General features: G+C 37.8%; 2 pseudogenes; both read left to right on the top strand.

Annotated features, from left to right (window-relative positions):
* Positions 1-244: 244 nt before the first annotated feature.
* LOC147346484 (olfactory receptor 4A47-like) lies at positions 245-1,173 on the top strand (annotated as a pseudogene).
* A 10,967-nt stretch (positions 1,174-12,140) lies between these two features.
* Positions 12,141-13,007, top strand: LOC147346483 (olfactory receptor 4A47-like; annotated as a pseudogene).
* Positions 13,008-13,758: the final 751 nt, after the last annotated feature.

Genomic DNA, 13,758 nt, shown 5'->3' with positions numbered 1-13,758 from the left:
ATGTCATATCACTGAGATTAAAAAAAAACAACAATAACAAAAAGAACTACGCCTTTTTCAACTTGGTAATCAAAATGTTTATGACACATTAGACACAAATGGATGTTCTGTTGACGTTCTTACAGTGAATGGATATATAAAAAAGTATTCTTATACATTTGAGCATTTTTACCCTTTAAGTGTTATCCCACTTGTTTTTAGGTAAACTGCTTGAATATGTGAAGTCAGTGTCTGTCCAGATTAGATGGAATCAAGAAATAATGTAATCTACTTTGTACTTCTGGGTCTCACACAGAATCCAAAGGAACAAAAAGTCCTTTTAGTTTTGTTCTTGTTCACCCACCTTTTGACTCCGGTGGGCAACCTTCTTATTATAGTGACTTTAGCTGTCAATAAGACCCTGAACTCACCGATGTACTTTTTTCTTGCCAGCTTATCATATATGGATGTCACTTATTCCACTTCTATCACCCCCAGATTGATTTCAGAGTTGTTATTCCAGGAAAAACACATATCCTTTGAATCTTGTATGACCCAGCTGTTTGCAGGGCACATTTTTGCTGGATCAGGGGTCTTCCTTCTGCAGGTAATGGCCTATGACCGCTATGTGGCCATCTGTAAGCCCTTGCATTATTTGGTGAACATGAGGCAGAGGGTGTGTGTTGTGATACTGGTGCTGTCCTGGGTTGGAGGTTTATTGCACTCAGTAATTCAACTGTGCACTGTTTATGGGCTCCCATTCTGTGGTCCCAATGTCACTGACCACTATATGTGTGACATGTACTCCTTATTGGAACTCGTCTCTACTGACATCTATATCAGTGGCATCTTAGTTGTGGCCAATGGAAGACTGATCTGCTCTATCATGTTTCTGCTCTTACTCATCTCCTAGGGAGTCATCCCACACTCTCAGAAGAACCTGAGTCAGGAAGGGAGGTGGAAAGCCCACCAGACATGTGGTTCCCACATCACTGTGGTTGTCTGCTTCTTTGTTCCTTGTATTTTCATGTATGCAAGACCTGCTAAAACATTCCCCAATGATAAATCATTGAGCGTGTTTTGTACAGTCATAACCCCATGCTCAGCCCATTAATCTACAGTATAAGAAGTTCTGAATTAACTTATGATATGAAGAAACTCTGGAGAAGAAACATTATATTTTATATTAAATAATTGCATCAGCTATAATGAAGGGAGTCATTTGTCATCAAGGTCCATTTCCTTAGAATACAGAAGCCATTTTAAAATTTGATTCTGATTTTAAATATTTTCTTTAAAAAGAAAAAACTCTCTTTCTTCAAAGAGTTTATGATAATTGTAATTAAAGATTACAACTAAACAGCTGTGCTATTAATAAGTTTCCTCTATGCTAAAATGTAAGGTCCATAATAATCTTTATCACTGTACCTAGAAATGTGTAATACCTGTATGTTGTTGCTATTGCTAAGTCACTTCAGTTGTGTCTGACTCTGTGTGACCCCATAGATGGCAGCCCACCAGGCTCCCCCATCCCTGGGATTCTCCAGGCAAGAACACTGGAGTGGGTTGCCATTTCCTTCTCCAATGCATGAAAGTGAAAAGTGAAAGTGAAGTCACTTGTCGTGTCCGACTCTTTGTGACCCCGTGGACTGCAGCCTACCAGGCTCCTCCATCCATGGGATTTTCTAGGCAAGAGTACTGGAGTGGGGAGCCATCGCCTTCTCCGAATACCTTTAGAGTAAGGAGTTAATAATAAATAATGATAAAGTGAGAAAAGTACAATATAGTAACATTGATTTTTAATCATTTTATGCATTTACCTTTTTTACTCTTTTTCAGAGACAGGATAATTTTTGTTTAAATTCTTGTAATTTAAGTGAAATTTTTAATTTTTACAATTTAAAATATTTAATTCTATATAGGTCCCTTTGTTAGCATATTTCAGTTGCATTATACACAAATTTTTTACTTTAATACTGGTGGTGTTCACAAGAAAATTAAAGTAAAATAGATAATAATAAACAATAAATAAAACCAAATAATATGGGGTCAAGTGTCAAACAAATTTCTCCCTTTTCTCTTAATATTTTCCATTCTTCATTCTAAGATGTAGAATCTAAATTTTTTTCTTAATTTTCATCTGGTAAAAATCTTTGCAAATGCTAGTCTATTTACCATATGTATATTTGTTTTTTTCTGTATATATCAGATTTGCTTTTACTATGCCACATGTTAAAGATATTTCAATACCAGCTCAAACATATCCCTTAACCTTCCTCATGTTTCACAATACTCCTTATAAATTTATTTTACTTTATTTTTTAATTAAAGAAGATTCTTTAATTTTAAAATCCATATGCCCATTCCTTTTCATGTGGTTTCTAAACATTTTTATGACAAACAGCTTTCAAATAAATATACGTTTTTTTTAATATGTGCAAATATGATTTCCAAGGCATAGAATTGCTGATTTGATATTTGAATCAATGATCAGGTAACATTTGCATTTAAAATGCTGATATTGATAGTTATTGATAAACTATTGTTCTTGAGGTTGTACAACAGCTACAGTCTCATCTACTGTCAGTGAGAATTCTTTTGTCCACGTTTTCAAGACCAGTACCTGATAAATATTTATGACAATTGATTAAAGTCATTTTTATACTTTGCTACCCTTTTGATATAATTTAGCTGGGCATAATTCCATATGTTTATTTGATTTGTATTTATTCTTTGTGGATTATATATATATATATACATATATATATGTCTTATTTATTTCATTCAATTATTGATTTTTATGAGATTATATATAAAAGAAATGATCTCTTTTACATTGTATATAAAATTAATGCTTTTTGGTTATATGTTCTTGATGTTTTATCCTATGTGGAGTGCCTTTTGCATGTAATATTTTAATCTTTTATATTCAAATTTTTGTATATTGCTTACGAAAAATTTTCTCATTTCACTTGTGACAATACTTCAGTTCTCTTTTAGTATTTACTTTTTAGAACATTTTTGATATGATATGAAAATTTTGATTTGTCTTGAATTAATTTTGCTAAGGAGTTAAATATGGATTCAATTTTCAGTTGTTTATCTAATTTTTAGGGTTTTTTAAATTAGTCACATAAATACCTTTTCCCTTTTGATTTGAAATTCTGAATATTGTATCCCGAAGTCCAATGTATTTGGATCTGATTCAAGACTCTATTCTTTTACATTGATCTCTATATTCATGTGTAAATTGACACATAATGTAATTTCTATGATATATAACACATTTTGATAAGTAAAGAGACTAGCAGTCACTCATTACTATTCTTTTTCAGAAGTATGCCTGCTGCTGCTGCTGCTAAGTCACTTCAGTCATGTCTGACTCTGCACGACCCCATAGAGGGCAGCCCACCAGGCTCCCCCTTCCCTGGGATTCTCTAGGCAAGAACACTGGAGTGGGTTGCCATTTCCATCTCCAGTGCATGAAAGTAAAAAGTGAAAATGAAGTGACTCAGTCGTGTCTGACTCAGCGACCCCACGGACTGCAGCCTACCAGGATCCTCCAGCCATGGGATTTTCCAGGCAAGAGTACTGGAGTGGGTCACCATTGCCTTTGCCAGAAGTATAAGATTTGTTTATTTATGTTCCAAATATTACAAACAAAATAATCAGATCAGATCAGTCGCTCAGTCATGTCCGACTCTTTGTAACCCCATGAATCACAGCACGCCAGGCCTTTCTTTGGGATTGGAATGAACACTGACCTTTTCCAGTCCTATGGCCACTGCTGAGTTTTCCAAATTTGCTGGCATATTGAGTGCAGCACTTTCAGAGCGTCATCTTTCAGGATTTTAACTAGCTCAACTGGAATTCCATCACTTCCACTAGCTTTGTTCATAGTGATGCTTCCTAAGGCCCACTTGACTTAACATTCCAGGATGTCTGGCTCTAGGTGAGTGATCACAGCGTCGTGGTTATTCGGGTTATGAAGATCTTTTTTGTAGAGTTCTTCTGTATATTCTTGCCACCTCTTCTTAATATCTTCTTCTGTTAGGTACATACCATTTCTGTCCTTTATCAAGCCCTTCTTTGCATGAAAGGTTCCCTTTGAATCTGGAATTTTCTTGAAGAGATTTCTAGTCTTTCCCATTCTATTATTTTCCTCTATTTCTTTGCATTGATCACTGAGGAAGACTTTCTTATCTCTCCTTGCTGTTCTTTGGAACTCTGCATTCAAATGGATATGTCTTTCCTTTTTTCCTTTGCTTTTCACTTCTCTTCATTTCACAGCTATTTCTCAGACAGCCATTTTGCTTTTTTGCATTTCTTTTTCTTGGGCTGTCTTGATCCCTGTCTTCTGTACAATGTCACAATCCTCCATCCATAGTTCTTCAGGCACTTTGTCTATCAGATCTAATCTCTTGAATCTGTTTGTCACTTCCACTGTGTAATCATAAGGGATTTAATTTATATCATACCTGAATGGTCTAGTGGTTTTCCCTACTTTCCTCAATTTAAGTTTGAATTTGGCAATAAGGATGAACCAAAGTCAGCTCCTGGTGTTGTTTTTGCTGACTGTATAGAGTTTCTACATCTTTGGCTGCAAAGAATATAATCAATCTGATTTCATATTGACCATCTGGTGATGTCCATGTGTAGAGTCTTCTCTTGTGTTTTTTGAACAGCATGTTTGTTGTGACTAGTGCTTTCTCTTTGCAAAGCTCTATTAGCCTTTGCCATGCTTCTTTCTGTAATCCAAGGCCAAATTTACCTGATACTCCAGGTGTTTCTTGAATTCCTACTTTTGCATTCCAGTGCCCTATAATGAAAACGACATCTATTTTGGGTATTAGTTCTAGAAGGTTAGTTCTCTAGGTCTTCATAAACCATTCAATATCAGCTTCTTCAGCGTTGCTTGTCGGATTACTGTGATGTTGAATAGTTTGCCATGGAAACAAACAGAGATCATTCTGTCTTTTTTGAGATTGCATCCAAGTATTGCATTTGGACTCTTGTTGACTATGATGGCTACTCCATTTCTTCTAAGGGATTCTTGCCACAGTAGTAGGTACAATAGTCATCTGAGTTAAATTTTCCCATTCCGGTCCATTTTAGTTAACTGATTCCTAAATTTTCGATGTTCACTCTTGCCATGGCCTGCTTGACCATTTTCAATTTGCCCTGATTCATTGACCTAACATTCCAGGTTCCTATGCGATATTGCTCTTTACAGCATCAGACTTTGCTTCCATCACCAGTCTCATCCACAACTGGGTGTTGTTTTTGCTTTGGTTCCATCCCTTCATTCTTTCTGGAGTTATTTTTCCACTGATCTCCAGTGGCATATTGGGCACCTACCACCCTGGGGAGTTCATCTTTCACTGTCCCATCTTTTTGCCTTTTCATACTGTTCATGGGGTTCTCAAGACAAGAATACTGAAGTGGTTTGCCATTCCCTTCTCTAGTGGCCCACATTTTGTCAGAACTCTCCACCATGACCCATCTGTCTTGGGTGGCCCTAATGGCATGGCTCAGTTTCATCAAGTTAGACAAGGCTGTGGGCCATATGATCAGATTGCTTTGTTTTCTCTGATTGTGATTTTCATTCTCTCTGCCCTTTGATGAAGAAGGATAAGAGGCTTAAGGAAGCTTCCTGATGGGAGAGACTGACTGAGGGAGAAACGGTCTTGTTCTGATTGGAAGGGCCATGCTCAGCAAATCTTTAATCTGATTTTCTGTTGATGGGTGGATTGATTTTAGAGGAGTTGATATCTTTAGAGTACAAAACTGTGACCCAGGTATGAAAAGATGTCTTGAGTTAAAAGTCACCTTTTTAAAATTTGTGTAGAGCTTACAGTTCCTGCTGTGTTTCTGTCCCTTGTGGACATCTGCTGTTCTTCATCTATAACACCTGAAACACCAACTGACACTCACTGTAAGAAGCAATCATCTCTCTCAGGAAGTCCAGGACTCACATCTTTGCTGAACATCTTTTGCTGCTGAGATCTTCCCGCCCCTAGTGGTTGCCAATGAGCACTATACTCAGTTCAGTTCAGTCGCTCAGTCGTGTCTGACTCTTTGCGACCCCATGAATCGCAGCACGCCAGTCCTCCCTGTCCATCACTAACTCCTGGAGTTCACTGAGACTCACGTCCATCGAGTCAGTGATGCCATCCAGCCATCTCACCCTCTGTTGTCCCCTTCTCCTCCTGCCCCCAATCCCTCCCAGCATCAGAGTCTTTTCCAATGAGTCAATTCTTCACATGAGGTGGCCAAAGTACTGGAGTTTCAGCTTTACCATAATTCTTTCCAAAGAAATCCCAGGGCTGATCTCCTTCAGAATGGACTGGTTGGATCTCCCTGCAGTCCAAGGGACTCTCAAGAGTCTTCTCCAACACCACAGTTCAAAAGCATCCGTTCTTCGGTGCTCAGCTTTCTTCACAGTCCAACCCTTACATCCATACATGACCAAAGGAAAAACCATAGCCTTGACTAGATGGACCTTTGTTGGCAAAGTAATGTCTCTGCTTTTGAATATATTATCTGCAAAACCTTGAACTGTGAAACCATCATGAGTGACAAGAATGTGGCTATCTCTTTCAATATTAGGAGCTGGAGGGTTGTACTTGCAACCACACAGATCTTCATAGTATGGCTGTCTGTCTGTGGTTCAATGTCATGGACCATTCTTGTGTGCCTTGAACCCTTTATTGAAACTTGTCTGAATAGCATTCACGTCCTTGGTCTCTGTTACTGCCAACCATTGGTTCATTTACCCATTAAAATATTTTCACTTGTTGGGCTCCTATGTGGTCATCTTGTCCTCCCTAGAGACATAGCTTAGAGGGGCGATGCAAAGCTCTCTCCACCTGTCTCTCACATCACTGTGGTCATCTTAGTTTTTGTGCCCTACTTATTTGTGTATTTGTACCCAAGGTTTGGGTACATTTTATATCATGATAAGGCATTTGTTAAACTTCTTAAACTTCACATTCAAAAATTTAGACATGAAAATGCTATGAGTAAGTTCTAGAATGAAAAATTGACTTTGGGAAATAATCATAACAAAAAAAAGTGAGCTTCTCTTTAAATGGAAAAGAGAAAATACAATTTTTATTTTCTTTTTAATTAATTAATTTTAATTGATAGCTAATTACTTTACAATATTCTGGTGATTTTTGCCATACATTGACATGAATCAGCCATGGGTGTACATGTGTTCTCCATCCTGAATCCCCATCCACCTCCCTCCCCATCCCATTCCTCAGGGTTATCCCAGTGTACCGGCCCCAAGTGCCCTGTCTCATTCATCAAACCTGGACTGGTGACCTATTTCACATATGATAATATACATGTTTCAGTGCTGGTCTCTCAAATCATCCCACCCTCACCTTCTCTCACAGACTCCAAAAATCTGTTCTTTATATCTGTGTCTCTTTTTCTGTCTCTCATATAGGGTCATCATTATCATCTTTCTAAATTCTGTATATATGTGTTAATATACTGTATTGGTGTTTTTCTTTCTAACTTACTTCACTCTGCATAAGAGGCTCCAGTTTCATCCACCTCATTAGAACTGATTCAAATGTATTTTTTTAATAGCTGAGTAATATCCCATTCTGTATATGTACCACAGCTTTCTTATCCATTTGTCTGCTGATGGACATCTAGGTTGCTTCTACATCCTAGCTATTGTAACCAATGCTGTGCTGAACACTGGGGTACATGTATCTCTTTCAATTCTGGTTTCCTTGGTGTGTATGCCCAGCAGTGGGATTGCTGGGTCATATGGCAGTTCTATTTCCAGTTTTTTAAAGAATCTCCACACTTTTCTCCATAGTGGCTATACTAGTTTGCCTTCCCACCAACAGTGTAAGAGGATTCTCTTTTATCCCTTTTCTCCTCTCCAGCATTTACTGTTTGTAGACTTTTTGATAGCACCCATTCTGACCTGCATGAGATGGTACCTCATAGTGGTTTTGATATGCATTTCTCTGATAATGAGTGATGTTGAACATCTTTTCATGTGTTTGTTAGCCATCTGTATGTCTTCTTTGGAGAAGTTTCTGTTTAATTATTTGGCCTATTTTTTGTCTGGGTAGTTTATTTTTCTGGTATTGAGCTGCATGAACTGCCTGTATATTTTTGAGATTACTTCTTTGGCAGTTGCTTACTTTGCTATTATTTTCTCCCATTCTGAAGGCTGTCTTTTCACCTTGCTTATAGTTCCCTTCAAACCATTTCAGTATTCTTGCCTTGAGAACCCCATAAACAGTATGAAAAGGCAAAATGATAGGATACTGAAGGAGGAACTCCCCAGGTCAGTAGGAGCCCAATATGCTACTGGAGATCAGTGGAGAAATAACTCCAGAAAAAAATGAAGGGATGGAGCCAAAGCAAAAAGAATACCCAGCTGTGGATGTGACTGGTGATAGAAGCAAGGTCCGATGCTGTAAAGAGCAATATTGCACAGGAACGTGGAATGTCAGGTTCATGAATCAAGGCAAATTGGAACCAGTCAAACAAGAGATGGCAAGACTGAACGTCAACATTCTAAGAGTCAGCAAACTAAAATGGACCGGAATGGGTGAATTTAACTCAAATGACCATTAAATCTACTACTGTGGGCAGGAATCCCTCAGAAGAAATGGAGTGGCCATCATGGTCAACAAAAGAGTCTGAAATGCAGTACTTGGATGCAATCTCAAAAATGACAGAATGATCTCTGTTCGTTTCCAAGGCAAACCATTCAATATCACAGTAATCCAAGTCTATGCCCCAACCAGTAATGCTGAAGTAGCTGAAGCTGAACGGTTCTATGAAGACCTACAAGACCTTTTAGAACTAACACTCCAAAAAGATGTCCTTTTCATTATAGGGGACTGGAATGCAAAAGTAGGAAGTCAAGAAACACCTGAAGTGACAGGCAAATTTGTCCTTGGAATACAGAGTGAAGAAGGGAAAAGACTAACAGAGTTTTGCCAAGAAAATGCACTGGTCATAGCAAACACCCTCTTCCAACAACACAAGAGAAGACTCTACACATGGACATCACCAGATGGTCAACACTGAAATCAGATTGATTATATTCTTTGCAGCCAAATTTGGAGAAGCTCTATACAATCAATAAAAACAAGACCAGGAGCTGACTGTGGCTCAGATCATGAACTCTTTATTGCCAAATTCAGACTGAAATTGAAGAAAGTATGGAAAACCACTAGACCATTCAGATATGACCTAAATCAAATCCCTTATGATACAGTGGAAGTGAGAAGTAGATTTAAGGGCCTAGATCTGATAGATAGCATGCCTGATGAACTATAGTCTGAGGTTCGTGACATTGTACAGGAGACAGGGATCAAGACTATCCCCATGGAAAAGAAATGAAAAAAGGCAAAATGGCTGTCTGGGGAGGTCTTACAAATAGCTGTGAAAAGAAGAGAAGTGAAAAGCAAAGGAGAAAAGGACAGATATAAGCATCTGAATGCAGAGTTCCAAAGAATAACAAGAAGAGGTAAGAAAGCCTTCCTCAGCGATCAATGCAAAGAAATAGAGGAAAACAACAGAATGGGAAATACTAGGGATATCTTCAAGAAAATCAGAGATAACAAAGGAACATTTCATGCAAAGATGGGCTCTATAAAGGACAGAAATGGTATGGACCTAACATAAGCAGAAGATATTAAGAAGAGATGGTAAGAATACACAGAAGAACTGTACAGAAAAATCTTCACAACCCAGCTAATCATGATAGTATGATCACTTACCTAGAGCCAGACATCCTGGAATGTGAAGTCAAATGGGCCTTAGAAAGCATCACTATGAACAAAGCTAGTGGAGGTGATGGAATTCCAGTTGAGCTATTTCAAATCCTGAAAGATGATGCTGTGAAAGGGCTACACTCAATATGCCGGCAAATTTGGAAAACTCAGCAGTGGCCACAGGACTGGAAAAGGTCAGGTTTCATTCCAATCCCAAAGAAAGGCAATGCCAAAGAATGTTCAAACTACTGCACAATTGCACTCATCTCACACACTAGTAAACTAATACTCAAAATTTTCCAAGCCAGGCTTCAGCAATACATGAACCGTGAACTTCCAGATGTTCAAGCTGGTTTTAGAAAAGGCAGAGGAACCAGAGATCAAATTGCCAACATCTGCTGGATCATCGAAAAAGCAAGAGAATTCCAGAAAAAAACATCTATTTCTGTTTTATTGGTATGCCAAAGCCTTTGACTGTGTGGATCACAATAAACTGGAAAATTCTGAAAGAGATGGGTATATCAGACCACCTGACCTGCCTCTTGAGAAATTTGCATGCAGGTCAGGAAGCAACAGTTAAAACTGGACATAGAGCAACAGACTGGTTCCAAATAGAAAAGGAGTATGTCAAGGCTGTATAGTGTCACTCTGCTTATTTAACTTCTATGCAGAGTACATCATGAGAAACGCTGGGCTGGAAGAAGCACAAGCTGGAATCAAAATTGCCAGGAGAAATATCAATACCCTCAGATATGCAGATGACATCACCCTTATGGTAGAAAGTGAAGAAGAACTAAAAAGCCTCTTGATGAAGGTGAAAGAGGAGAGTGAAAAAGTTGGCTAAAAACTCAATATTCAGAAAACAAAGATCATGGCATCTCGTCCCATCACTCCATGGGAAATAGATGGGGAAACAGAGGAAACAGTGGCAGTATTTATTTATTTATTTTTTTGGCTCCAAAATAACTGCAGGTGGTGACTGCAGCCATGAAGTTAAAAGACTTTTAATCCTTGGAAGGAAAGTTATGACCAAGCTAGATAGCATATTCAAAAGCAGAGACATTTCTTTGCCAGCAAAAGTCCATCTATTCAAGGCTATGGTTTTTTCCAGTGGTCATGTATGGATGTGAGAGTTGGACTGTGAATAAAGCTGAGTGCCGAAGAATTGATGCTTTTGAAGTGGGGTGTTGGAGAAGACTCTTGAGTGTCCCTTGGACTGCAAGGAGATCCAACCAGTCCATTCTGAAGGAGATCAGTCCTGGGATTTCTTTGGAAGGAATGATGCTAAAGCTGAAACTCCAGTACTTTGGCCACCTCATGCGAAGAGTTGACTCATTGGAAAAGACTCTGATGCTGGGAGGGATTGGGGGCAGGAGGAGAAGGGGACGACAGGGATGAGATGGCTGGATGGCATCACTGACTTGATGGACATGAGTCTGAGTGAACTCCGGGAGTTTGTGATGGACAGGGAGGCCTGGCGTGCTGCAATTCATGGGGTCGCAAAGAGTTGGACATGACTGAATGACAGAATTGAACTGAATAGTTCCCTTCGTTGTGCAAAAGCTTTTAAGTTTAATTACATCCTATTTGTTTATTTTTGCTCTTATTTCCATAAGTCTGGGAGGTGGGTCAAAAAGGACCCTGCTGTGATTTATGTCAGAGAGTGTTTTGCCTATGTTCTCCTCTAGGAGTTTTAGAGTTTCTGGTCTTACATTTAGATCATTAACCCATTTTGAGTTTATTTTTGTGTACGGTGTAGAAAGTGTTCTAGTTTCATTCTTTTACAAGTGGTTGACCTGTTTTCACAGCACCACTTGTTAAAGTGATTGTCCTTTCTCCATTGTATATTCTTGCCTCCTTTGTCAAAAATAAGATGTCCATATGTGTGTGGATTTTTCTTTGGGCTTCCTATTTTGCTCATTGATCTATATTTGTGTTAGTACCATACTGTCTTGATGACTGCAGCTTTGTAGTATAGTATGAAGTCAAGCAGGTTGATTCCTCCATTTCCAATCTTCTTTCTCAAGATTGCTTTCAAGTTTTTTTTTTTTTTTTTTTAAATCAGCTGCAACAATTCTTCTGGAAATTCTTCTCTGATTCAATTTTGATGAATATATCCCTATACTATAGCTCTTAGCTTCTGTGATTATCCTTTTAACTTAATACATGGATCTGAAATTATCTCTTCCCTATTCCTAGTCATGAGGGCAAGTAACTCTACTTTATTTAACTTGGCAATTACAAAGTCAAAAACACATTGGACATGAAAATTTTCTCCACACACATTGTTTTAACTGAATTTATAACAAAGGATGAAAATTATAATTCATTTAAAAGTTTTCCCAAAGTTTTGTAGGTACACTGCTTCTAACATGTGAAGACAGCACCCATACAGACTAGATGGAACCAAGGAACAATGTAACTTATTTCATCCTCTTGGGCCTCACACATAATCCAAAGGAGCAGAAAGTCCTTTTTGTTATTTTCTTATTCTTCTACATTTTGACTCTAGTGGGAAACCTGCTAATTGTTGTGACTGTAGCCGTCAGTAAGACCCTGAACTCACCAATGTACTTTTTCTTGCTAGTTTATCATTTATAAATTTAGTTTATTCCTCTTCTGCTTCCCCCAGATTGATTTCAGACTTGTTCTTTGGGGAAAATACCATATCCTTTGAACCCTGTATGACCGAACTGTTTACAGAGCAATTTTTTGGTGGATCTGAGATACCTCTTCTGTTGGTGATGGCCTATGACCTCTATGTGGCCATCTGTATGCCCTTGCATTATTGATAATCATGAGGAAAGGATATGTGTTATACTGCTGCTGGTATCCTGTGTTGGAGGTTTTCAGCACTCAATTATTCAAGTTAGCAGTGTTTATGGGCTCCCTTTTTGTGGTCCCAATATCATTGATCACTATGTGTGACATGTTCCCCTTATTGCAACTCATCTGTACTGACACCTTTTTCATTGGCGTCTTAATTGTGGCCAATGGGGGACTGATCTGCACTCTTGTTTTTCTGCTCTTACTCGTCTCGTATGGAGTCATCCTGCACTCTCTGAAGAACCTGAGTCAAGCAGGGAGGCAGAAAGCCCTCCAGACCTGTAGTTCCCACATCACTGTGGTTGTCTGCTTCATTGTTCCCAGTATTTTTATGTATGCAAGACCTGCTAAGACCTTCCCCATTGAAAAATCATTGAAAATGTTTTATACAGTCATAAGTCCCATGCTGAACCCATTAATCTACAGTCTAAGAAGTTCTGAGATCATGAATGCTATAAAGAAGCTCTGGGCAGGAAAAGTGAGATCAAGCTGTAACTAAGTACATTATGCATTACAGAGAAAGTAGTTTAACACTAGGAATTTAGTTCAAATATCAAAGTCTATTATTCTGATGTAAATTTTTCTTTTCTCTGAATAATGTATCTTGTTTTATTAAATAATAAAATTTATGTTTATGTTATTAGTGGTAGTTTCCCTCCTTGAATGTAAACATTAATGTCTAGTTTATCACTGCACCTGGAAAGGTGAAATTCATTTAAAATAGAGTCAATAAGTAATATGTAATGCATTTGTCAGTATTACAAAAATAATTAACTATTATGCATTACTTTATTACTTCTCATTTTTTGTAACCAGATTCTTATTTTTATAGTCACTTTTTATTGAACTAATTAAAATATTTAATACTATATTCTATCCTCTTCTTTCACTTTTATTTGTTACATATGAAAATTTACTGTAAAATTTTCCTTTGTATAGAATGTTTAAAAGTATGATGGACAATAATAATGTTAAAAAATAGAATCCCTACAAAATGGAATCATATAAAATATACCTCCTGTTCACCCAATATCAGAGTTTCCCAATTTTTCCAGATGCAGTCACTATACTGTTTCTAAGATTCCTCAAATAATAAGTTTTGCAAAAAAGCATATTTTTATATGTGTTTGCCTGTATGTCTCTGTTTATACATTTTGCATTTTGCAACTCAGTTTTCTGAAGATCTTTCCAT

The sequence above is a fragment of the Bos grunniens genome, chromosome 23, assembly GCF_055505025.1.
Source record: "Bos grunniens cultivar Pamir isolate PY7600 chromosome 23, Bosgru_T2T1.0, whole genome shotgun sequence".
Classification (NCBI taxonomy): Eukaryota; Metazoa; Chordata; class Mammalia; order Artiodactyla; family Bovidae; genus Bos; species Bos grunniens.
This window is presented reverse-complemented; position numbering and strand designations above follow the sequence as displayed.